The sequence below is a fragment of the Triticum aestivum genome, chromosome 2A (genome assembly GCF_018294505.1).
Source record: "Triticum aestivum cultivar Chinese Spring chromosome 2A, IWGSC CS RefSeq v2.1, whole genome shotgun sequence".
Taxonomy (NCBI): Eukaryota; Viridiplantae; Streptophyta; class Magnoliopsida; order Poales; family Poaceae; genus Triticum; species Triticum aestivum.
The window spans coordinates 587,913,665-587,939,227 of NC_057797.1; the positions used below are offsets into that span (position 1 = coordinate 587,913,665).

At 47.1% G+C, this 25,563-nt stretch overlaps 1 pseudogene; it reads left to right on the plus strand.

Annotated features, from left to right (window-relative positions):
• The first annotated feature begins 3,350 nt into the window (after window positions 1-3,350).
• Window positions 3,351-4,281, plus strand: LOC123185646 (probable inactive receptor kinase At1g27190; annotated as a pseudogene).
• Window positions 4,282-25,563: the final 21,282 nt, after the last annotated feature.

Here is a 25,563-nt window from a genome sequence, read left to right on the forward strand (position 1 = left end):
CAGCACATTGATGTCATTGTGAGTTCCTAGCATACCAAAGAAGGAGTGCCAAATCCAGAGGTCCTGTGTGGTCACTGTCTCAAGTACCACACTGCAACCGCCTTTGGCGCCTCTGTACATCCCCTATCAAGCAAATGGACAATTCTTCCATTTCCAATGCATGCAGTCGATGCTTCCAAGCAGTGGCGGAGCTATGTGTTGTCCTGGGGTCGCTGTGGCCCCCTAACCTTGGCAAAAACTGTGAAGGAATTTTTTTAGAGGGTTTAGATGAGGATAAATTTAGTATTTGGCCCCCTCAAGTCTGCATGTTTTATCATTTGCTCCCCCTGAACTTTCTCCCTAGCTCCGCCATTGCTTCAAAACATCCTAGGAAATCCTCTTGCTGTATTCTGTGCTAGGATCCGAGCAGCATCTTCAGCACTGGGTGATCGCAAGTATTGCGGTCCAAACACTACCACCACTGCCCCTGCAGAACTTGTAGAAACACTCAATGGTCGTGGACTCAGCCATGCGCCCATAGTCGTCGAGTGAATCACCGGGAGCTCCGTATGCAAGCATCCTCATAGCTGTCGTGCACTTCTGGATTGAGGTGAATCCAAATTTGCCGGTACAATCCTTTTTGCACTTGAAGTAGCTGTCGAACTCTCCCAGATGAAATTCACAATCCCGAGGAAAAGCTTTCGGCCCATCCGATAACGGCGCCGAAATACTTTGTCGCCGTGCAGTGGAGTGTTGGCGAAGTAGTCGGAGTAGAGCATGCAATAGCCTTTCAGACGATCCTGGTTCTTTGCTTTCAGCCGCCTCGGCGCCGAGCCACCTCGCCGCGACTTTTGATTGCTCGCGAGCAGGCCAGCCAGGGCGGCGAGGACCATGAGATACTCCTCGTCCTGGACATCGCATCGACTTCCTCCTTCAGCAGCACCGCGAGCGCCTCCTCGTCGTCCGAGTCCATCACCGAGCAGACAAATCGCCGAACACCTGGCGGGCGTGGTGGGCGCACAGCTGCCGGTATCCCGCCCTGTGTGGCCGGAGCGCCGGAAAACTCGCCCAGGAAGGTGGTGGAGAGGTTACCGCGGCAAAACTTTCTCTCTTATCCGGTGGGGAATGGCATATCTAGCGGTGGTGGGCGGTGGGCGCGCCGGGATAGGCAGGGTGGCGGCCGAGCGTGCGGGGGTGGGGAAAGAATTTGAACGATTGTCTTGACTTTTCGCCTAACAGTGTGGCCCAGGCGTGTTTTTCTTTTCCGCCGGAGCCCCCGAGCGCTCCCAATACGCTGGGTTCGGCCTGGGATCGTCGGACCCAAAAACGGGCCGAGCCGGCAGATTTGGCGTTTTGAGAACGCGATTGGGGTTTTTTCGGCGTCGGCGCAAAAAAAATCACTCTGAAAGACCTGTTGAGGGCGCGGCTGGAGATGCTCTTATAAGTGTCCTCCATGTCGACTCCTTGCTACCTTGCGCACCAGCAGCAGTGAAGTTGGATCAAATCCAGGCCCGTTGACAAGGAGGGCCAAGGTGGGCGCCCGCACAGGGCCCCCAAAATTTTGGGGCCCCCAAATGTATTCCAAGTCCAGCCCAATCTTTCTTGTCAATATACAAAATAAATCTAGCTGAATCTGTGTCAGCGGCTCAGCCCAATCAGTAGAAGGAACGTCCGTCGGTGTGCAGGCCTGCTCATGTGTCGCTGGTTTGGTGTTCGCCGAATTGTCGACCGTCTTCCTCCGCCAGTCTGCCGATGGCCTATTGCCCTGTTCATCTATCGCATAGTCTGCTCGATCTTGTACGGTCCGACTTCCTCGATCCTTTCCTGGTACCTGTCTCTTCTTTTGATATGTTTGGCTCCTCCAACCTAGAACTAGTAGTAATTGGCCGACCTGTTCTTCCATGCATGTGAGAATCATTTGCGCACTGATATATGAAGGCAATTAGGGTCCGAGAAACAAGGGGTTGTTCCTGCTGTCGATTGATTTTTTTGTTAATTTCCAAGTGTAATGAGGTGGTTCTAACTAATCATATCCTTACAGATTCAGTAAGACATATGTGCATCCTGTGTGCCTCATATGTGTTTGAGTTTATGCCTGGGAGGGAAAAATGTGTTTTCTTTCTTTGTTTAATTAACATAGTCTAATCGTAAAAGAGAAATTTTATTCTTTGATAGACAACTGTCAGTCCGATTAAAGAGTCTAGGTGCCATTATCTTTGTCCCCTCAAAATGAACTGGATTTTTTTATCTAACAATTAGCTGTAGAAAGATATATACCTAATTGGCAAGTTCCTGTAAGGCTCTAGTTAGAAGAAGTTATACAATTAGGTTTTCTCTTTGAGAAAAGTTATATAATTAAGTGATGTTATATGTTGTAGGTATATCAATTATGTAGTTATATGGATTTTTTGAAATTTTACTGTTCAATATTACAATTCGCCCCGGGGCCCCAAAATCTTGGAGACGGCCCTGATCAAATCCTTTGATTGATTACAAGCAATGGCATGCAAAAACCTGCAGCGTACACACAACCATCAAGCGCACTAGCCAGCAAGCCACCCGTCGCTGAACGCACCACGGGCACGAGCTGCCCCGGCCACGGGCGCGAGCGGCACTGGCCAACACACGCGGCAACGCTCGGCCAAGCACACACGCGGCGACCAGCTCGAGGTCAGCACACACGCACGCACGCGTGCGGCGGCGCGCGGCGGCGAAGACTGGGCGAGACCATCATGCCACAAGTGCTAGCTCGCTGCGTGCACAGCGAGCCCGGCTCCACGCACGGCCAGCACGCCACCCGCGGCCAGTCCGGCTCCGCGCACGGCTAGCACGCTACACGCGCCCGCAAGCCACACACGGCCAGCACAGCTACGCGCACGACCATGACGGCCTGCGGCGGCACGCCAGCGACGCCCGCGAGGCCGGCGGCTTGTGACCGGGCAGTCTCATATTGCCCCAGATTTGAGATTTAAGACATGTTTAAGATATGTCGATCAGTCCGAACATTTAGGAAGAAAGTGAAGGTCCTATTGGGTCAATATTTTTTGACCGAGCACTGATCAAACGACTGGACGAATATTTCAGGCGTTTGAGTATGAAGTAGAGGGTCTGACTAGGAGTCATTGCCAATTTCCGCTATATTATAGGATATTATGAGACGGAGGGACTATCATGATGTTGTTTCGCCAAATAAAATATTAATGAAATCCACACAAAGTTGTTTCGTCAAATGAAATGTATAATGAAACCCCTGACCCAGACCAATGACCGCTGACCCGATAGAACAAGTCTTTTTTTTTTCCAAAAAAAGAAATGAAAAGGAGGGAGTACTATTCAGCATTTCAGCTGTTCGTCGCTTCAAATCTCCCCGATCCACCTTCGTCGTCACTTCTCTCCCGCGCGACGCCAAAACACACCAGTCCGCCATGTCTCCCTTGCTTCTCCTCCTCCTGGCTCTAGCCCTCCCCCAAGCGCTAGCCACACAGGGCCCGGCGTCGGAGACCCAGGAGGACGACGTGCGGTGCCTACGCGGCGTCAAGAGCGCCCTCGCGGACCCCGACGGCCGCCTCTCGGCGTGGACCTTCGGCAACACCTCGGCGGGCGCCGTCTGCGACTTCCCCGGAATCACCTGCTGGAACCCGCAGGAGTCGCGCGTCCTCGGGCTCTCGCTCGCCGGCTTCGGCCTCCAGGGCACCGTCCCCTCCGCGCTCAAATACTGCCGGTCCACCAACACGCTCGACCTCTCCAAGAACGCGCTCGAGGGGCCGATCCCGCCCGCGCTCTGCGACTGGCTCCCCTTCCTCGTCGTCCTCGACCTCTCCGGCAACCGCTTCTCCGGGCCGCTCCCCTCCGAGCTCGCCAACTGCCGCTACCTCAACTCCCTCAAGCTCAGCCACAACAACTTCTCCGGCCAGATCCCCGCGTCTCTCTCGCGGCTGGAGCGGCTCAAGTCGCTCGACCTCTCTGAGAACCGGCTCGACGGCCAGATCCCGCCCCAGCTCGGCGCGACATTCCCCAAGGAGTCCTTCTCCGGGAACCCAGGGCCTGTGTGGACGCCCTGTGTCCTCGCACTGCGGCCGCGATTAGCAGTTGGACAAGCAAATTTAAACATAGACATGAGTTAGGATATGTTGTACAATCACCGATAAATGTGCCAAGTCGTTGGATCCTATGTAATACATCACGCGAGAAGGTGGTTTGAGGGACGAGCAACTGAGGAAGCTGGCTTTTTCGAAAGAAAAAACAAGCTTCACTCTGATATCCTAAAACAATAAAAAATCGCATAATTTCGTCTTGATGTCCCATGTAGTGACTGATGTGTGCGTTTTGCAGATATAGTTTTGTATGTTAGTTATGCTTGTTTTATTAAACCTGCATTTTCATACGTTTGTTTTTAAATATAATAATTTATCTCTTCCTTAAAAAAATACACGAGTTCCAGGTCTTACCTTACTTTTCTCATCTCCTCATCCCATTATCTGAAAATTGTGTTTTTTCGACTCAAAATAAAACATCAAGAGAATACAAAACACCATGATCATACACCCAATCATCGATATAGTTATGATGCACACAACCAACATCAACACACACACAAAAGACCGCCGACAAATCGCGAAACCATAGAAGATCAACACTATGCCTCGGGGGGTGGGGGTGGGGGACAAAAATGACGTGAGCGCATATGGTCTAGATGTGAGATCCACGCGAGCTGTAAACCATACACACACCAATAAAATAACGTCATGCTAAGAAAACCAAACAAATAACTTATCATGGAGCCATTGGTCACATGACGAGAGGAAACACCACCGCCAAAATCCCACCTTGAAGATAATCCGACAATCACCCGCTTTCATCGCTAATGTCTCTAAATGGCAAATTTGGGCACCTGAGACAATAATACACCACGAGTTGTCACAGTCCTGCCAAGGTCGTGGTTATGACCTGCGAATTACCACGCACCATCTTCGTAACTTGATGTCTCAACGTAAAATCGGCACTACATGTCACCACGCTCCGCCACGATGCCCCAACCACCCAAGACAGGGCACTGGTGAGACAAGGAATCGGCCGCCGCAGCACGAACCTACCATCACCCATTGGTCCACCTAGACAATGTAGCTTTAGGAGAGAAAAACGACACCATTGACGCCATCGTCAGATCTGAGATCACTTTGACATAGGGTTTCCCCCGAAGCAGCGGACAGGTTGGCGAGAACGGCATTGATGAAACTTCGACAAGGTAACGATGCCCAAAGGCGTCGTCTTCGTTGGCCCGGGGAAATAGTCGTCGTTAGGTGGTCCATGAACCTGGTTATAATTTTTTATTATCTTTGATGTTCTTTATACTGCCATGATTGAGAATGAATAGATTGGAAGTTTCTTGAGAAAAAATAACTGTCTATAGTGAGAGTATCATATGAAATATCATGCATATGCAAGTAAGCAGTTTATATGGGGTGTCAGACAGTTAAATGTAGAAAAATAAGATATAATATTATAATATCATATTAAATGATGTGCTACTACGTGTCACACATGACAATAAAATGAAGTCATGTATAATACTACCAACCTTATGACATTATGCATTATGAAGATAACTTCATACTATCATATGCACGATACTAATTAATATATGATACTTCTCACTGCTAGTATTAAATGTTTGGAAGAATTGGCTTGCCAATTTCATGGTCAAGAAATCTTCACTCCCTCTTGACCAATTATTTGGCAAGAATATATGAAATTAGTAATTGGATTTCCTAGCAACTTTATTTGACTCTCTCTTCAATATCTTGCAAAAAAGAATGGTGAAAGTGTTAGACGGTAACTGATGAGCTGCACATGGGGCGAGACCTTTGACTGGATCGACGGTCGACGGTCTCCTGCCGTTTTGGGCCTGCTGACAAGAACAGCTTCCCCAATCACACGGGAGAGAAACTAAAATCGCACGTCGAAACTCATTATTTCCACGTGTGGTGTTGCCACTGCTTCCAAGTCGACGGTGAATCGGTGACATCTGGTCGCCCCCGACGCATATGCATGCTCATCCTCTTGTTCCATGCAAGCGTTCAAACAATATCCCGGGAAGATGGATGCATGGCACCTTGGGTGTGTTCGGTTTTCTGAATTTTAGACCCTAGACTATAGAGGGAAGTGAAGAAGTTTCTCTGGACTCCTACACGGTCTAGAGTCGCTCTGTCCCTCTTTAGCAAAAGAACACTTGTGGAAGAATCTTGGGTCCGAAAGAAAATTCTTTTGGAACAGTAGCGTTTTAGGTTCTAATCTTTGTTTGATGGTTTAAATTTCCACGTAGAAGCTTCGTCGAAAAGGATTCGCCGTGGACTCGCACGGTCCAGTTTGGTTTGCTTTTACAAGTAGTGCGTAACACTGTAGCTACGTACCTAACGCATTGGCTCGGCCTGAAGAGTGCCCTTCTCCTGATTCTCACCCCCATCGCTTCACATGTGTGCTTTCGTGGAAAATCTTCAGACATGTGTTCCGGACAAGGAATGTTTGAAGTGTTGCTCCATGGAGCCATCTTAATTTTTCGAAAATACTAACGCCCATATGTGTGGGTGTCTGGCAACTCGTCCACACACATGAATTCTCATCCAATCAATTCTGCATGAATCTTGGCGTATTCTAGCAGTTTTTATGTGCCACGTAGGATTAAACTGGTGTGTGGGTATTCATCCGGTCGCCCACACGTTCTTTTCCACCCGAGGGGGGGGGGGCGTTTAGCAATTCGTCCACACACCAGTTTTCACGCACGCAGAGGGGGCTGGTGTGTGGGCGTTTATCACTTCGCCCACACGCCCGTCTCCTCGCTCACACCCAAAGCTGGCAGTTGCCATGTGTTTCTGCAGGGTACATGGCAACTGGCCTAACTTTGCTTGTAAGCAGATTCAACTCTCTTTTACCCGAGTTGTCATATGTTTTTGCATGGTACATGGCAACTGCCCTAGTGTGCACGTAAGCAGATGTCAACTCTTTCTTTTACATGACAACTGCCCTAGCGTGCTTTGTGAGCACATGGCGACTCTTTCTTTTACCAGAACATGCTTTTTTGACATGCCTTTTTTAGTGCTAGATGGCAACTGCCTATTGTTAGTGGGTGGCAACTCCTAAAGTTTTGAAATCATGACAACTGCAGTAGACCAGACCATACATGGCAACTGCAGTTGAGCAACCATGGCAACTGTAGTTGTCTGACATGGCAACCGAAGTTCAGCGACATGGCAACTGCAGTTAAACGAACATGGACGAGGGTCTGGACCATGGCAACTGCGGGACGCGCGGTGACTGTCACACGGGGCGTGCGGGACCACGAGGTACGAGGCCTGACGTACGGGGTGTGTGGGCGTTATCTATTTCGCCTACACGCACGCGTGTGAGAGGGGTCGGGAGGAAAAAAAAGATGTGTAGGCATTACTTATTTTACCCACACGCAGGTGTGTGGGCTGTTCCTTTTATACACCACATAAAATGTGTGGGCAAACCCTCAAACGCCCACACGTGTGACACTTATCGGCGTCCTAATTTTTTAGTCCAGGATTCATGATGATCGGCGTCCAAAGGGCCAAAGAAATTGATATATAGAGTAAAATGCATCGTCGTTGCTCGCTCATCTTGATCACTGTACTTAAAATATACTAGTGGATATATTTATTTGCGTAACTTATGATGATTATACGGGCATTGCCTCACCCTAGAGCTCCATATTTATATATGAAAATCGGTATGCATGCTTGTTACAAGTAAAAACAAGAGAGAATCGAGAGAGATGTAAATGAATCCAACCAGTGTGAATTCTATTGATGGTCAGTCTTTATATACAAAGCGAGGCGACACAAGTGAAGGGATGTGTCGGCTCGATGGGGCGAGAAAACCAGACGTGTGTCGTGCAATTATATAAGAGAGGATTATCTTTTTAATTATAACATCAATTAAATCATAGCACTCTCTCTAATCCTTGCTTGTCCATGTGACTGATCATCCTTGAAATAATCTCCTCTAAAATCCCATGAAAAAAATATATGAGAAGATATGTGTAAGATGCCATAAAAAACTCCTTCCAAAAATGCAGTAAAAAAATAAGGAGAAAAATGACATATCATACTGGTTGTATTACTATTGCTTCATTAAAAACCTTCTATGAGAAACCACTCATGAAAACTCATAAAGAAAAAAGAGTACAATATCTAAGATCCGAAGATCTTGAACATTTTATCATATGTGAGTACACTCACCCTGAATCCTGCAAATCATAAAGTCAGCTCATACCAATTTCATTAACATAATTCTAGAATGAAGAACTTGGTAAAGACTTTGTGAACAAATCACCGAGATTATCACATGAATTTATTTGTAAAATATTTAGCTTCCCATTTCTTTGCAACTCATGGAGCTAAACAATATCAGAGCAATACACATTGTAATTTTGCTCTGCATAACCTATCCGCATCTGCGTAATACAAACAACATTACCTTCATAGATAATAGTTGGCAGTTTCAATGGACCAATTCCTCTTAAACTTTCAATAAAGTTCAACATTCTAAGAAGTCACATACATCTATGTGATGTTTCATACAAATCAATAATTTTAGAATGACTAGTGGATGCTACCACTGAAGTTTGTCTTCTGGACTTCCAAGAGAAGGTCGTACCTCCATTTGAGAAGACAAAACCAGTATGCTATCTGGGATTATGGGGATGTCATATGTACCGACCATCACGATATCCAACCATGATCATATCTTAAATTTTCTAATAGAACAAACCAAGTTCTTTGGTGTACAGAAGATATCTAAAATATTCTTCACATCAACCCAATGCCTTTCACTGGTGATGTATTGTATCTTAGCACATAACTTTTACTTATGCATTTAGTTTCTACGGAGTTATATAGTCAATAGCCTTCAAGGTGCAGATCGACACTAGATCCGGTCTGGGCCAGGAGTCATGTAAAATAACTTGGCACTGTGTAATGTAGCCCCAACCCGCGGTCCATCTTGGCATAGGCTAGGCTATGGGTCATGTAATTTAGGACTTAGGAGAAAAGGCTGGTGAAGTAGCCCCCGAGACTCAGGACGGGCAGAAATGGGTGACCTAAGGATTGACATCTTCTTTGGTGCTTGTAGTTAAAAAATCGATGATCCAGTAGACTCTAAGACCCAGGTTGGTTTGGAAAGCCGATGTGAGATCAATATCTTCCTAGAACACTTGTACTAGATAAAACAACTTTGTAGTAGCCCCCAAGACCGAGGTTAGGAAGACATTGCTGATCTGAGGACCAACATCTCCTTAGAAATCCCTTGCACTTTGAATTTTTCAGATTGAACGTCGATGCAGTAGCCCCCGAGACTGAGGCCGGTTGAAAATCCGGCCATGGGATTGAATCTCCTCGAAAGTAATCTTATTGTCTTTTAAAAAGATTGAACTTTTTTGCATGGAATTTTTTTATGGGTTTGTCTAGGGCACATCTAGATGTGCCATAGTTATTACACATCTAAGTGACACAATCAAGTATGGAAAGAAAAAAGAAAAAGCATAAAGAAATTCCCACATGAATCTCCGCATAAGATCAATGACATAAGACTTGGATGTGCAATACTTATGGCACATCTAGATGTGCTTTAGCAAAACTGTTTTTTATATACATGCTATGCACAGAACACAACGCGGGAGAACAAGCGCCTCTTCAAAGAGGTAGCTCAACTGAAGACCCTGTTGTCCAAATCCGAGCTGAAGGTTCAGAACCTTAATAAGAATGTGAATGCCACCATTTGTAAGTCATCTGTTCTCCTTTACTGTATTATCCATAACTTGTATGCATAACTGAATAACCACTTCAAACTTGCTTGTAGTAGCTGTCGGTGTCAAAACCGGTGGATCTCGGGTAGGGGGTCCCGAACTCTGCGTCTAGGCAGATGGTAATAGGAGGCAGGGGACATGAAGTTTTACCCAGGTTCGGGCCCTCTTGATGGAGGTAAAACCCTATGTCCTGCTTGATTAATATTGATGATATGGGTAGTACAAGAGTAGATCTACCACGAGATCAGAGAGGCTAAACCCTAGAAGCTAGCCTATGGTATGATTGTGTGTTGTCCTACGGACTAAAACCCTCCAGTTTATATAGACACCGGAGTGGGCTAGGGTTACACAAGGTCGGTTACAAAAGAGGAGATATGCATATCCGTATTGCCTAGCTTGCCTTCCACGCCAAGTAGAGTCCCATCCGGACACGAGACGAAATCTTCAATCTTGTATCTTCATAGTCTAACAGTCCGACCAAAGAATATAGTCCGGCTGTCCGGAGACCCCCTAATCGAGGACTCCCTCAGTAGCCCCTGAACCAGGCTTCAATGATGATGAGTCCGACGCGCAGTATTGTCTTCGGCATTGCAAGGCGGGTTCCTCCTTCGAATACATCACGGAAGAATTTGAATACAAGGATAGTGTCTGACCCTGCAAAATAAGTTCCACATACCACCGTAGAGAGAATAATATTTCCACAAATCTAATTTGTTGACTTGTTTTGTCAACACGACCTTATGCCATGGCCCGGTGATTATTCGAACCGTTTCCTTTAACTAGCCCCGCACATAACGCGAGGCAGTTTTTTGACACGTCTTGTCAAAGCAGAGATCGTGTCCCCTTATCACGGGATTCTCATCAATACAGGTGTGGGTAACCCAACCGCGCCATCGATTCCGACGCTTGGGGGATAAGCGAGTTTTACCAGGCTAGTGTGGGCGCATAGTTTCGGCCGCCCATATAAAGGGATAAAGATTCACCTTTTCATCCACGCCTTCTTCCTCCTTTGCTCATCCACTTTCGCACACTCGAGCTCCAGCGCCCAAGTCCGTATTTCCCACCTCGACCTTCTCCAACCATGTTCGGAGCGGGAGGCAGGTGGATGGTCTCCTCCGTCACGGAGGGACACATCAAGAAGCTGAGGAGAGCCGGATACCTGCCCGACGACATCGCGCACCGGCTCCCAGATGAGGGGCAGCTCATCCCCACCCCCAGGCCCCATGAGAGGGTAGTGTTCCTTACCCACTTCCTCCGTGGACTGGGATTCCCTCTCCATCCATTCGTCCGGGGGCTCATGTTCTACTACGGCCTGGATTTCCACGATCTGGCCCCGAACTTCATCCTCAACATCTCGGCGTTTATCGTCGTTTGCGAGGCCTTCCTCCGCATCAAGCCCCACTTCGGCTTATGGCTGAAGACCTTCAACGTCAAGCCGAAGGTAGTGAGCGGCCGCCAGACGGAGTGCAGAGGCGCCATGGTGGGCAAGATGCCCAACGTCACATGGCTCGAGGGCTCCTTCGTGGAGACCATAAAGGGGTGGCAATCGGGGTGGTTCTACATCACCGAGCCGCGTGACCCTAAATGGGCAGCGGCCCCCGAGTTCCGATCTGGCTTCCCCATGTAGCTCACCTCCTGGCAAGAGAAGGGCCTGTCCTGGGGTAGTTCGGGAGAGCTGACCGGACTCCAAACATGTATTCAAAACATGGTGAACAAGAAGCTCAAACTCATAACGTAGTCCAGGTCATGCTCATCCGCCGGATCCTCCCGTGCCAACAACGGGCTTTCAACTTGTGGGAGTTCGACCCAGCCCAACACCGAACTCTGAACAGGCTCTTCGACACAACTCACGAAGAAGCTTGGAAGGTGCTATTCAAGAGTGCGAGGTTCCCCCTCCCACTACCGGGGACCACGGATTCTGCGTGAAGCGCCAAGCCAGCGCGGTAAGCTGTTTTATCTCTCACAGGATACTTGTTTTTCATAGTTTGACTCTATGCGGGATCTAAGCTCCCGTACCTTTGACAGGACTGGCAGGAGACGGCCGGACAGATCGATTGTCCGGCTCCTTTGCCCGAAGGCCCAGCCGACGCTCTCCTAGCGAAGATGCTGACTCCAGCTCCTTACACGATGCCGGAGAAGACCAAGAAGGCCAAGGGAACCCGAAAGAGTTCCCGACGCCAGGCGTCATCGGACTCACCGTCCGATGACTCTGCGGCACACTCCTCCCCCGAAGACGAGGAGGAAGAAGAAGATGCCTCCCTCCAGGCGGGGGAGACAAGAAAAGGAAGGCCGCCCCAACTGGGGGGCCGAAGGGTCCAAGAAGGGAAGGAATCTCCTTCCGGACAGTTCCACCGCCGCCGCTGAAGGCGAAGACGAGTGGTTGCCCAGGGCCAAGCCCCTGGGGAGGTCGTAAGTATTCGGATACCAGAGTAACTCATAGCATTCCTTTGTCGCACTGCTTTCCCTAATGCCGAATATGATTATGCAGGCCGCCATGAGCCCGTATCGATGTATCGTCGGACGGCTCCCTGGGCTCGTCGGATATGGATAGCGATCCACTTCCGACCGCCACCTCCCCTTGCCCTGCGGACGACACCGAGGTATTGTCTCAAGAGGCACCGGGGCGAGGGGAGACAGTCCCGGAGGCGCCTTGATATGTCTCCAACGTATCTATAATTTTTGATTGCTCCATGCTATATTATCTACTGTTTTGGACTATATTGGGCTTTATTTTCCACTTCTATATTATTTTTGAGACTAACCTATTAACCGGAGGCCCAGCCCAGAATTGCTGTTTTTTGCCTATTTCAGTGTTTCGGAGAAACAGAATATCAAACGGAGTCCAAACGGAATAAAACCTTCGGGAACGTGATTTTCTTACCGAATGTGATCCACGAGACTTGGACCCTGCTCCAAGGAACAAAAGAGGCGGTCACGAGGGTGGGGTGCGCGCCCCCCCTAGGGCGCGCCCCCCTGCCTCGTGGGCCCCTTGGTGCTCCACCGACGTACTTCCTCCTCCTATATATACACACGTACCCCCAAACGATCAGAACAGGAGCCAAAAACCTAAATCCACCGCCGCAACTTTCTGTATCCACGAGATCCCATCTTGGGGCCTATTCCGGAGCTCCGGCGGAAGAGGGCCGTCATCACGGAGGGCTTCTACATCATCATAGCCTCTCCGGTGAAGTGTGAGTAGTTTACCTCAGACCTTCGGGTCCATAGTTAGTAGCTAGATGGCTTCTTCTCTCTCTTTGAATCTCAATACAAAGTTCTCCCCCTCTCTTGTGGAGATCTATTCGATGTAATCTTCTTTTTGCGGTGTGTTTGTTGAGACCGATGAATTGTGGGTTTATGATCAAGTCTATCTATGAATAATATTTGAATCTTCTTTGAATTCTTTTATGTATGATTGGTTATCTTTGCAAGTCTCTTCGAATTATCCGTTTGGTTTGGCCAACTAGATTGGTAGTTCTTGCCATGGGAGAGGTGCTTAGCTTTGGGTTCGATCTTGCGGTGTCCTTTCCCAGTGACAGAAGGGGCAGCAAGGCACGTATTGCATCGTTGCCATCGAGGATAACAAGATGGGGTTTATTTCATATTGCATGAATTTATCTCTCTACATCATGTCATCTTGCTTAAGGCGTTACTCTGTTTTTAACTTAATACTCTAGATGCATGCTGGATAGCGATCGATGAGTGGAGTAATAGTAGTAGATGCAGAATCGTTTTGGTCTACTTGTCACGGACGTGATGCCTATATACATGATCATGCCTAGATATTCTCATAACTATGCTCAATTCTGTCAATTGCTCAACAGTAATTTGTTCACCCACCGTAGAATACTTATGCTCTTGAGAGAAGCCACTAGTGAAACCTATGCCCCCCGGGTCTATTCTCATCATATCAATCTCCATCACTTTAATCTTGCTTTGCTTTTCTACTTTGCTTTTACTTTTTACTTTGCATCTTTATACCAAAAATACCAAAAATATTATATCTATCAGATCTCACTCTCGTAAGTGACTGTGAAGGGATTGACAACCCCTAATCCCGTTGGTTGCGAGTAGCTATCGCTTTGTGCAGGTACGAGGGACTTGAGCGTGGCCTCCTACTGGATTGATACCTTGGTTCTCAAAAACTGAGGGAAATACTTATGCTACTCTGCTGCATCATCCCTTCCTCTTCGGGGAAAACCAACACAAGCTCAAGACATAGCAAGAAGGATTTCCGGCGCCGTTGCCGGGTTGTCTACGCAAAAAGTCAACATACCAAGTACCCATCACAATCCCTATCTCTCGCATTACATTATTTGCCATTTGCCTCTCATTTTCCTCTCCCCCACTTCACCCTTGCCGTTTTATTTGCCCTCTCTCTCTATCCTCCCTCTCTATTTGCCTCTTTTGCCCGCTTGCCTTTTTGTTTGCTCGTGTGCTAGTTTGTTTGCTTGTCGCTATGGCTAGTCTCATATCTTCCCCGTTGTCTCTCGAGAGTGAAGTTCTAAATTTTAAACAAAGGGAGGGAGAAAATTAAAAGATGCTTGGTATAGAATTTGCAATGCTCAAAATAGATCTACCAGGAAGCAATCTACCTTAGTTCTTCTACGCAATTTTTATGTAGGTGTTAATCCTTGGTATGGATATATCCTCGATACCATTACCGGAGGGAACTTCTTGGGTAGCCATACTTTTGATTCTTATAATGCTATGCTAAATTTATTTGGCTCACCACCTCTTTTGGTTAATGGTACCATGTTAACTTTGGAGCATGTTATGCAAAGACTTGAAATTATTGAAAATAAAGTTGCTACTATTGAATTAATTGAAAATCTAGATAAAAAGATCCACAATCAAATTACTCAATATGGATCTAAGGTAGGAATGACTCTGAAAAATATTAAGGGAAAGGGACCCATAGTTAATGAGAAGATAAACTTAGATTCTACTAGAATTGATAAACTTGAGGGTATCATTACAAACTTGGGAACCGCTTTTTCTTCCGTAAAGAATACTCCAAGTCCTCCTACTAAAATTGCCAAGCTTATGTATGTTCCTAAAAATAAGGGTGAATCATCTAGTAAGGAAACTGCAGATCTTAAATCTATAAGTATTCATCCTAATCTTTTTGCTATCATTAAGGAACCAATTGCTACAAATGAATTTTTCGATTTTGTGCCTAAAAGTTTGATAATCACTAGAAAGAAAGAAATTCCTAAGGGAAATAGATGCCTCATCGAAGAATTGCCTACCAAAGATGGCAATACCTGGATTTATCCTCGCTTTTATGCCTAGCTAGGGGCGTTAAACGATAGCGCTTGTTGGGAGGCAACCCAATTTTATTTTTATTCCTTGCTTTTTGCTCCTGCTTAGTAATAAATAATTTATCTAGCCTCTTTTTTGGTTGTGTTTTTTGTGTTTAATTAGTGTTTGTGCCAAGTAGAACCGTTGGGAAGACTTGGGGAAAGTCTTGTTGAACTTGCTGTAAAAAAACAGAAACTTTAGCGCTCACGAGAAATGCTGTAATTTTTATTTCAAGAGTGCTATTTAGTTAATTCTTTTTGCAGATGATTAATAGATAAATTCCTCACGTCCAGCAATTTATTTTAGAATTTTTGGGGTTCCATATCTTGCGCTAGCTACAGATTACTACAGACTGTTATGTTTTTGACAGATTCTGTTTTTCGTGTGTTGTTTGCTTATTTTGATGAATCTATGGCTAGTAAAATAGTTTATAATCCATAGAGAAGTTGGAATATAGTAGGTTTAACACAAATATAAATAAATAATGAGTTCATTACAGTACCTTGAAGTGGTTTTTTGTTTTCTTTCGCTAACGGAGCTCACGAGTTTTCTATTTTGAGTTTTGTGTTGTGAAGTTTTCAAGTTTTGGGTGAATTCTTTTGATGGATTATGGAACAAGGAGTGGCAAGAGCCTAAGCTTGGTTATGCCCATGGCACCCCCAATATAATCCAAGGACACCAAGAAGTCAAAACTTGGGGATGCCCCGGAAGGCATCCCCTCTTTCATCCACTTCCATCGGTAATTTACTTGGAGATATATTTTTATTCACCAACATGATATGTGTTTTGCTTGGAGTGTCTTGTGTCTTTGTGTCTTTGTGTCTTAGTATGCCACAATCATCCTTGCTGTACACACCTTTTGAGAGAGCCATACATGAATTAAAATTTGATAGAATACTCTATGTGCTTCACTTATATCTTTTGAGCTAAGTAGTTTTGCTCTATGTGCTTCACTTATATCTTTTGAGCTAAGTAGTTTTGATCTATGTGCTTCACTTATATCTTTTGAGCTAAGTAGTTTTGCTCTATGTGCTTCACTTACATCTTTTGAGCGTTATAATTTTGCTCTATGTGCTTCACTTAGATCTTTTAGAGCACGGTGGTGGATTTGTTTTAAAGAAACTATTGATCTCTCATGCTTCACTTAAATTATTTTGAGAGTCTCTTAATAGCATGGTAATTTGCTTAATAATAATATGCTTGGTATTCAAGATTTGTGAAACTTTCTTTTGAGTGTGTTGAATACTAAGAAAAAATTGAAGCTTGATAATTGTTTTGAGATATGGAGGTGATAATATTAAAAGTCATGCTAGTTGAGTAGTTGTGAATTTAAAGAATACGTGTGTTAAAGTTTGTGATTCCCGTAGCATGCACGTATGGTGAACCGTTATGTGATAAAGTCGGAGCATGATTTATTTATTGATTGTCTTCCTTATGAGTGGTGGTCGGGGACGAGCGATGGTCTTTTCCTACCAATCTATCCCCCTAGGAGCATGCACGTAATACTTTGCTTTGATAACTTCTAGATTTTTGCAATAAGTATATGAGTTCTTTATAACTAATGTTGAGTCCATGGATCATACACACTCTCACCCTTCCACCTTTGCTAGCCTCCCTAATACCGCGCACCTTTCGCCGGTATCATACACCTACCATATACCTTCCTCAAAACAGCCACCATACCTACCTATTATGGCATTTCCATAGCCATTCCGAGATATATTTCCATGCAACTTTCCACCATCTAGTTCATCATGACACATTCATCATTGTCATATTTCTTAGCATGATCATGTAGTTGACATAGTATTTGTGGCAAAGCTACCGTTCATAATTTCTTCATACTTGTCACTCTTGATTCATTGCATATCCCGATACACCACCGGAGGCATCCATATAGAGTCATACTTTGTCTTAGAATCGAGTTGTAATCATTGAGTTGTAAATAAATAAAAGTGTGATGATCATCATTTAATAGAGCATTGTCCCAAAAAAAAGAAAAAAAAGAAGAAAGGGCAAAGAAAAAAAGAAGGCCCCAAAAAAGAGAAAATAAATAAAAAGGGGCAATGCTACTATCCTTTTACCACACTTGTGCTTCAAAGTAGCACCATGATCTTCATAGTACAGAGTCTCTCATGTTATCACTTTCATATACTAGTGGGAATTTTACATTATAGAACTTGGCTTGTATATTCCAATGATGGGCCTCCTCAAGTGCCCTAGGTCTTCGTGAGCAAGCAAGTTGGATGCACACCCACTAGTTTCTTTTGTTGAGCTTTCATACATTTATAGCTCTAGTGCATCCGTTGCATGGCAATCCCTACTCACTCACATTGATATCTATTGATGGGCATCTCCATAGCCCGTTGATACGCCTAGTTGATGTGAGACTATCTTCCCCTCCTTTTTGTCTTCTCCACAACCACCATTCTATTCCACCTATAGTGCTATATCCATGGCTCATGCTCATGTATTGCGTGAAGATTGAAAAAGTTTTGAAAAAGCTAGAGTATGAAACAATTGCTTGGCTTGTCATCGGGGTTGTGCATGATTTAAATACTTTGTGTGGTGAAGATGGAGCATAGCCAGACTATATGATTTTGTAGGGATAACTTTCTTTGGCCATGTTATTTTGAGAAGACATAATTTCTTTGTTAGTATGCTTGAAGTATTATTATTTTTATGTCAATATAAACTTTTGTCTTGAATCTTTCTAATCTGAATATTCATATCACAATTAAGAAGATTTTCATTGAAATTATAACAAGTAGCACTCCACATCAAAAATTCTCTTTTTATCATTTACCTACTCGAGGACAAGCAAGAATTAAGCTTGGGGATGCCTGATACGTCTCCAATGTATCTATAATTTTTGATTGCTCCATGTTATATTATCTACTGTTTTGGACTATATTGGGCTTTATTTTCTACTTTTATATTGTTTTTGGGACTAACCTATTAACTGGAGGCCCAACCCAGAATTGCTATTTTTTTTGCCTATTTCAGTGTTTCAGAGAAACAGAATATCAAACAGAGTCCAAATGGAATAAAACCTTCGGGAACGTGATTTTCTCACCGAACGTGATCCAGGAGACTTGGACCCTGCTCCAAGGAACAAAAGAGGCAGTCATGAGGGTGGCGGCGCCCCCCCTAGGGCGCGCCCACTGCCTCGTGGGCCCCTGCGTGCTCCACCGACGTACTTCTTCCTCCTATATATACACACGTACCCCCAAACGATCTGAACAGGAGCCAAAAATCTAATTCCACCGCTGCAACTTTCTGTATCCACGAGATCCCATCTTGGGGCCTGTTCCGGAGCTCCGCCGGAAGAGGGCCGTCATCACGGAGGGCTTCTACATCATCATAGCCTCTCCGATGAAGTGTGAGTAGTTTACCTCAGACCTTCAGGTCCATAGTTAGTAGCTAGATGGCTTCTTCTCTCTCTTTGAATCTCAATACAAAGTTCTCCCCCTCTCTTGTGGAGATCTATTCGATGTAATCTTCTTTTTGCGGTGTGTTTGTTGAGACCGATGAATTGTGGGTTTATGATCAAGTCTATCTATGAATAATATTTGAATCTTCTTTGAATTCTTTTATGTATGATTGGTTATCTTTGCAAGTCTTTTCGAATTATCCATTTGGTTTGGCCAACTAGATTGTTTGGGTTCGACCTTGCGGTGTCCTTTCCCAGTGACAGAAGGGGCAGCAAGGCACGTATTGCATCGTTGCCATCGAGGATAACAAGATGGGGTTTATTTCATATTGCATGAATTTATCTCTCTACATCATGTCATCTTGCTTAAGGCATTACTCTGTTTTTAACTTAATACTCTAGATGCATGTTGGATAGCGGTCGATGAGTGGAGTAATAGTAGTAGATGCAGAATCGTTTCGGTCTACTTGTCACGGACGTGATGCCTATATACATGATCATGCCTAGATATTCTCATAAATATGCTCAATTCTGTCAATTGCTCAACAGTAATTTGTTCACCCACCATAAAATAGTTATGCTCTTGAGAGAAGCCACTAGTGAAACCTATGGCCCCCGGGTCTATTCTCATCATATCAATCTCCATCACTTTAATCTTGCTTTGCTTTTCTACTTTGCTTTTACTTTTTACTTTGCATCTTTATACCAAAAATACCAAAAATATTATATCTATCAGATCTCACTCTCGTAAGTGACCGTGAAGGGATTGACAACCCCTAATCGCGTTGGTTGCGAGTAGCTACCGCTTTGTGCAGGTACGAGGGACTTGAGCATGGCCTCCTACTGGATTGATACCTTGGTTCTCAAAAACTGAGGGAAATACTTACGCTACTCTGCTACATCATCCCTTCCTCTTCGGGGAAAACCAACACAAGCTCAAGACGTAGCACGCCTCAAGGCGACCATCCGGACTCCGGGAGCAGGGGGAGAAGGCCCCTGAGGGCTCCGAGTTCGGCCCTCAGCCGAACACCGCGCCGGAACCTCCAGTGGTTCCGGGCTCGGGCAGGCGGCCTCCTTCCAAGAGGGGCGAGACGCCTGTGCCGGTGACCTCTGTCCATCAAGAGGCGCCGGACAATCTGCTGGGAGCGCTTCACAGCACTTCCATCGACGAGGAGCACCATACTATTATGAGTGCGGTGGTCCAAAAGGTTCAGTCCGCCAAGAGCGGATTGACTGAAGCCTGTGCCAGCCTTCTAACAGGCTTTGAGGTAAGTGTTTAAAATATAGGAAAAATATTACCGCATAGACAGTAGCTCCTGATGCTCTGTTCGGTGTTCACAAAGAAAAGCCGAACAGAGGATCAAACAACATCGCAGGAGTCTAATATAAGTATGTTAATATGCATATGCAGGCTTCACTGCTGGCATCTGCCGCACTGACTGCGGAGGTCGCCGCACTGAAGCAGGACCCTAAAGTGTCCAAGGACGAGCTCGACCTTGCCAAGAGGCAGCTCGAGGAGAACAAAGGTAAGTAATACCTAGTTTATGGATGTGTATAAAGAGAATGCAATTGCAAAATGACAGGATCATCATGAATTTGCCAGGGGCCACGACCGAAGTGGCGACCCTAAGGCAAGTGCTGTCCGAGGCCGAAGATAAAGCGGCCAAGGAGCGCACCGAGCGGGAAAGGCAAGAGGCTCGGGTGGGCGAGGTGCAGCAAGAGCTCCTGGCTCTCGTGACGAAGCACGAGGCGTTGGAGCTTGACTCGAAGACGCGAGAGTCTGAGCTTGCCGCGGCCCTCAAGAGGGCAAAAAGTGCCAAGGCCGAAGCCCAAAAGGCCCTCCAGGAGATTGACGCGATGAAGAAAATAGCGGCGGGTAAGGCATTCTATATGCAAAGCAAGCATGTGAAAGTAAATTACCTATTACTTACCCGAATCCGGAGCTCTCTAGGAGCATTCGCAGATTTTCCCCGCAACGTGTCGGATGCCACACAGTTTTACCAGGCCGAGGAGGGAAGCTGAACGGAGAAGCTGTTCTGGTCTCAGTATACTGGGACCGAACACCCGGTGCCTATGAGCGACCAGCTGAAGCAGCTGGTCGAGCTACACAAAGCGGCCGAACAGGCCATGAAGGGCTTTATAGTTCGGCTGTGGCCTGGCGACGCCCTTCTGACTAGCTACTTCGGCCTGGTGAGGCGGCTTGTGGACGCCTGCCCACGGCTGGAGGTCGTCAAGCGGTCTGTCTGCATCGAAGGTGCACGCCGGGCTTTCGCCCGCGTGAAGGTGTAATGGGCCAAGCTAGACGCCGTCAAGCTGATCAAGGAGGGGCCGCCGCAGGGCAAGGAGCATCGCACCCCCAAAATTTATTATGAGGGTGTCCTGAAGGGTGCCCGCCTTGTAGCGGACGAATGTCAAAGGATGTAATATTTGAGTAAACTTGCTCGTGTGATCCTGTATGATGAAAACTTGTTTCATATGCGCTATGCAACGCTTGTTTGAATTTAAAATATTACCTTCTGTTTGGCTGTTTATCCAATCTGAGAGATGGCTAGTCCTCGGCTTCTGCCCCCATGCCGCGAGTGCTGGGGTGTTCGGGATAAACCTGAGCACTCTTGTTCCCATTTTTGGGTCCTTCGAGGGAGGTGCTCAGCACAGCGAACAAGGCAACCGGACTAATAATGCTTTATCACTCTCACTTAGCCATAGAATTCTATAATTTTAAATTTCGGCGAAGCCCCTGGTATTCGGAAGGCCGAATTCGGGGCGCGATACACGCCTTTAAGCCGGACAGGACCGGCTCCTCGCTCTAAGCGGCATAAGTCTTTAGGGACTCGAAACCTCGCCGAACAGCGACCAGTCTCTCGCCTTATCATGACAGTCAGTTTTAGCTTTCTCTACTGAGGTGCTTAGCCCAGCAGAACCGGGGCACAATCGCAGTAGTTCTCCTAGCGCTACCTTAGCCGATAGAGCGGAACGTAAGGTACCAAAACATAGGAGCCGGGCAAACCCAACATTTGACCAAAGACATGATTCGGAGCTGATGCATATAATGCTATAAGTTCGGGGTGCCGCACTTGTGAAAGTGTTCGGACTTCTCACACCATATTGTGGGGTACTTAAGCCCCTGGTGTGTTGGCCGTACCAAAGTGTACGGTTGCAATGCATCATTAATGAACACATATATATGAAACAAGAATGCAATAATAGTCGTAATGTTATGCGTTGTTTATTCAAAGAGGTGCGTTAAAGCAAAATGATACAAATAGTGCGATAAGCAAAAAGTAGGACTATGTCCCTTCCAAGGGCAAGCTGAGGAATAGTATTAAAGCAAATATTTCACTCGGTATCGTAATCCACCTGGGAGTCCCGTGGTTTGACGTAGCTTTCTGCCTCTCTTGGTTGCTGCATCATGTGTTCGGCAATCATGCTGCCGGACAAGATTTCCAGAGATTAAAGTCCTGAAAGAGAAAAATAACAAAGCGGGAAGCCCCTAGTGCGGTTTAGGCCACATCTTGGAGCGTGCCGTAGTTGTGCCCCCTCCCCACCTGTGCCCATGGTATTTTTAATGCGTAATTATGTACGCGTGGCACAAATTTCACCGTTTGGCTTGGGCCGGGGTGGGGCCCGCATTGCTACGCAAGCTCAGACAGTGCCAGGCGGTCTAGTTGCCAATTACTCCGAGCGCGTTTGAAGGTGTCCGGGTCTTGAAACGCCGAACTGGTGGATTGCCTTGAGAGGCTGCTTTGCGCTTCTGCTGTGAGGGCCGCAGTGTGCTCCTCCGTGTGGAGAGAGCGCTCTGTGTTTCCGTTAACTGTGATGACCCCCCGGGGTCCTGGCATCTTGAGCTTGAGGTATGCATAATGCGGTACCACATTGAATCTCGCAAATGCGTTCGCCCGAGCAGTGCATGATAGCCACTGCGGAATGGGACTATATCGAAGATTAATTCTTCGCTTCGAAAGTTATCCGGGGATCCGAAGACCACTTCCGGTGTAATTGAGCCTGTGCAATGGGCCTCTACACCTGGAATGACACCTTTAAAGGTCGTTTTTGTGGGTTTGATCCTTGAGGGGTCTATACCCATTTTGCGCACTGTGTCCTGGTAAAGCAGGTTCAGGCTGCTGCCGCCATCCATAAGGACTCGAGTGAGGTGAAATCCGTCAATGATTGGGTCTAAGACCAGTGCGGCGAATCCGCCGTGACGGATACTAGTGGGGTGGTCTCTGCGATCGAAGGTGATCGGGCAGGAGGACCATGGGTTGATCTTTAGGGCGACTGGCTCCAACGCATATACGTCCCTGAGCGCATGCTTCAGCTCCCTCTTGGGGATGTGGGTTGCGTATATCATGTTCACCGTCCGCACTTGTGGGGGGAACCTCTTCTATCCTTCGGTGTTCGGCTACCGGGGCTCCTCTTCATCATCGCTGTGTGACCCCTTATCTTTGTCTTCGGCAATTAACTTGCCGGCCTGCTTGAACACCCAGCATTCCCTGTTGGTGTGGTTGGCTGGCTTATCAGGGGTACCGTGTATTTGACACGAGCGATCGAGTATGCTGTCCAAACTGAACGGGCCTAGAGTGCTTCTTTTAAATGGCTTTTTCCGCTGACCGGGTTTAGAGCCTTTGAATCCGGCATTGACTGCCGTATCCTCAGTATTATCGCTGTTAATGCGGCGCTTATGTTTGTTGCAACGTGACCTGCTATTGCCGTCCTTGGTATCCGAAGTACCATGGTTTTTTGATATGTTATTACTGCGAGCCAGCCAGCTGTCTCTCCCACACAAAGCGGGTCATGGGGTCATGAGTGTCGTGAGGGATGCCATAGATTTTAGCTTTTCTTGTCCAAGGTACCGGGCAAGCCACTCGTCGTGGATGTTATGCTTGAAAGCTGCTAGGGCCTCTGCATCCGGACAGTCGACGATTTGATTTTTCTTTGTTAGGAACCGTGTCCAGAATTGCCTGGCCGATTCTTCTGGCTGCTGAATTATGTGTCTCAAGTCATCGGCGTGTGGTGGTCGCACATAAGTGCCCTGAAAGTTGTCGAGGAATGCGGCTTCCAGATCTTCCCAACAGCTAATGGACTCTGCTGGCAAGCTGTTAAGCCAAAGCCGCACTGGTCCTTTGAGCTTTAGTGGGAGGTATTTGATGGCGTGTAAGTCATCGCCGCGGGCCATGTGGATGTGGAGGAGGAAATTCTCGATCCATACCGCGGGATCTGTTGTGCCGTCGTATGATTCAATATTTACGGGTTTGAAACCCTCTGGGATTTGATGATCCATTACTTCGCCTGTGAAGCATAGGGGGTGTGCGGCGCCTCTGTATTGGGCTATATCGCGACGCAGCTCGAATGGGTCTTGCCCGCTGTGTTCGGCCCGGCCGGATTGACTTTTACTATATCCGACGTGACGTTTATCGTCTCGCATAGTGGCGCGCCCTCGTGATCCATAGATCGATCTTGCATGTTTTGCTTTGTCCTCCAATATGTCTCGCAGGTGTGGCGTATTTCCCCATGCCTTTTTATTTGAATGGCGTCGGGGTGCAGGCTGAGTTTTTGGCTGGAATGCCTCTCTATCGCGGCCACGAGGTGGCCGATCAGCCACGTCATATGCTTCTTCCTCCAGTCGGGGTAGCAACCTGCATTTTGGATAACTCTTGGAGGGGCGCTCGGGTTTAAATTCCTCGGCCCCAAGGACTTCAGTCCATCTGTCAGCTAGCAGATCTTGATCAGCTTGAAGCTGCTGCTGCTTTTTCTTAAGGCTATTTGCCGTGGCTATAAGCCGGCGCTTGAAGCACTCTTGTTCGACGGGATCCTCTGGCACGACGAATTCGTCATCACCGAGGCTTGCCTCGTCTTCGGAGGGGGGCATGTAATTATCATCCTCCGCTTCTCCATCTGCCGCTCTCTCAGGAGGGCTGGCTCCTCCATCCTCCTGCTCTAAATCTTGCTGGAGGGGATTGTTGTTGTCTTCGGCACTATCCGGAGTGTTATTATCTCCTATGCCAGTATCACCACTTTTGCTTTGGCGGGACTTAGAGCGGCGCCGCTGACGTCGGCGCTTGGGTTGCTTCTTGGAGGGGTCATCCTCCGCTGTCTCGTCGCAATTGCCTTCTTTGGGTGTGTCCACCATGTATATATCATATGATGAGGTGGCTGTCCAGTGCCCTGTGGGCAGTGGTTCATCTTCGTCTCGCGCATCATCGTCCATACCGTCGATGTCTTCGGAGTCAAAGTCGAGCATGTCGGTTAAGTCATCGACAGTGGCTATTAAGTGGGTGGTGGGCGGGCCGCGAATTTCTTCGTCGTCCGCATCCCAATCCCGCCGGACATAGTTCGGCCTGGATCCTCCTGACAAGGAGAGAGACCTTAACGAGTTTAGTATGTCACCAAAGGGCGAGTGCTGAAAAATATCCGTGGAGGTAAACTCCATGATCGGAGCCCAATCGGATTCGCTAGGAACGGGCGGTTCAGAGTCTGTGGCCGGAGAGAGATCCGACAGTTTGTCAACACGGCTCTCGTGCAGAGTAAGGTCGATGTTCGGCTCGATCGCCGATGAGGGTAAGGCCTCCGTGGCGGGGTCCATCCACCCGTCAGTGGACGGCGCAACTGGCTCCGAATTGAGGGTCGGAGCGGCTGTCGGTGCGATCTCCTAAACACTGTCTGATGGTAGAGCTAAATCGTACTCATCATGACCGCGTGACGCACAAGGCAGAGGCTCGAATCCGTCGAAGATCAAGTCTCCACGGATATCGGCCGTGTAGTTTAAGCTTCCAAACCTGACCTGGTGGCCAGGGGCGTAGATTTCAATCTGCTCCAGATGGCCAAGCGAATTGGCCTGCAGTGCAAAGCCACCGAATACAAAAATCTGTCTGGGAAAAAAAGTCTCACCCTGGACTACATCGCTATCGATGATCATAGGAGCCATCAAGCCTAACGGCGACGACACAGAGGGACTCTCAATGAAAGCACCAATGTCGGTGTCAAAACCGGCGGATCTCGGGTAGGGGGTCCCGAACTGTGCGTCTAGGCG